This window comes from Morus notabilis, unplaced genomic scaffold (genome assembly GCF_000414095.1).
Source record: "Morus notabilis unplaced genomic scaffold, ASM41409v2 Scaffold832, whole genome shotgun sequence".
NCBI classification, from domain to species: Eukaryota; Viridiplantae; Streptophyta; class Magnoliopsida; order Rosales; family Moraceae; genus Morus; species Morus notabilis.
Window position 1 is genome coordinate 215,333 of NW_010367112.1, and position 1,771 is coordinate 217,103.

Sequence of the window (1,771 nt, forward strand, 5' to 3'; positions counted from 1 at the left end):
GTCCTCCGACTCAAGGGAGGCATTCCAGTTATAATCACGGTGTCGTGGGGGACCTTGCAAACCCTCACGTTCCGATGATTGCGCGCAAGTGGTACGCGAGCACTCGGGCCCATCAGTAAGAAAGATAAGATAAGATAATAAGATTATGATAAGACATCATAATTAAGCATAATCAGCTCATGCATATTTATTCATGTGTACTTACAGTTATTTTGTGAGATATAGTTCCTACTTGCTGAGCGAAAGCTCAATCAGATATGTTCATGCTGTAGGTAAGAAACCTATCAGCAATTCTTGAAGGGCAATGGCAAGCGGCGGACGAATGGTGGAGATGGGAATGGATACCGCTCACGCAGTTATCTTCCGCAGTAAGTTTAAGAAAAATTATGTATATGTATATATGATTTAAAGGTTTCAAGCATGTATGTTTAAAAAGTATAGGTACATATGTATGTTAAGGAAACCAAGGTTGTAGCTAACAACCCTCGTTTTGAGTATTTAAGTTTTAGAACGTTGCAACAGAGCATGCAACAAATAAACAAATTTTAAACATGACGATTTAAAACGATTGATTTTAAAAGGGCTTTAAGATGTACTCGAATTTAAGATTTCTCACGAAATCCGTTTTAAAGGCAAAATTAAATGGCCCGATTGAATTGGCTAGTTTTAGAAAGGCTTTTAAAGAGCATTTGAAATAAGAGTTCAAATGCTGCTCTGTTTGAAAGATATTTTTAGAACGTTTTATCTTAACTGAAATTAAGAAAAGCTTTAAGAAATTTAGTGATTCACTTATTTGAAATTATTGTTACAAATTATGAAAGTATTCTTTCTTATATTAAAAAAAAAAAATGTTCCGCAAATTTTAAGAAACCCCAGTAAGTACAAGTTAAAGTTTAAGTTACAGTGGCGGCCTCATAGGAGGGTCGCCACACTGGCGACGTTCCAACGGCCCACCAACGCTACCACGAGGTAACCCACTTGTACATGCTTCAATTCTCAATTGGTTCAATGTTTAGTTTCAACAATTAGTATCAATGCTTTCAATTTGAGTTTTGATGATATACATTTTCAGATTTCTTCAAGGGTATCGAAACCCATTTTTCAAAATCCCCCAAATTGCTATAATATTTTGTTTCTAAGCATGTATGTTATGAATATATGTGGTGGGTGATTTTCCTTGATAGAATGGTGTTGTTTTGATGGTTTTTCGGTTTGGATTTTCAAACTCTGTACATGGTCGTACTAAGATAAGAACTCGAATCAAAGTTGTTTATTGGCTTGATTTAAGTTGTTTTTCGTCTTGTGGATTGTGAAAATGAACTATATTTCATGGATTGTTAAAAAACCATGTTTTTTAAGGTTCAAAAATGACCGAAATGAGTTTTTATTATCGTCAAAATTTTGATTGTTTTTGGGCCATTTGATGTTATGGGTCAAAAAAGGATGAAATTCTAAGGAAAAACCCTTTTTAAATAATTGAAAACGGAAATTCGGAGGCCAAGAAATGGTCGGGTCGGGTCGCGTGTCACGTATTGGGGTCGTGTTGTAGGTTTCTGAGGTTGAAGATGAGAAAAACGACTGTGTGTTTTGATTTTGCTTCAAAAACGAGATGTCGTGTTCAGGTTGACAGTTTGTATCTTTTTTCAAAATAACGTCGTTTTTCTTCATTAACCAAAACTACATGTCGTTTTAAGGCTGAAAAATGCAAAAAAAAAAAAAAAAAAAAAAAAAAAATTTTTAACAAAAATTTACCCGGCCCCACAAACATATT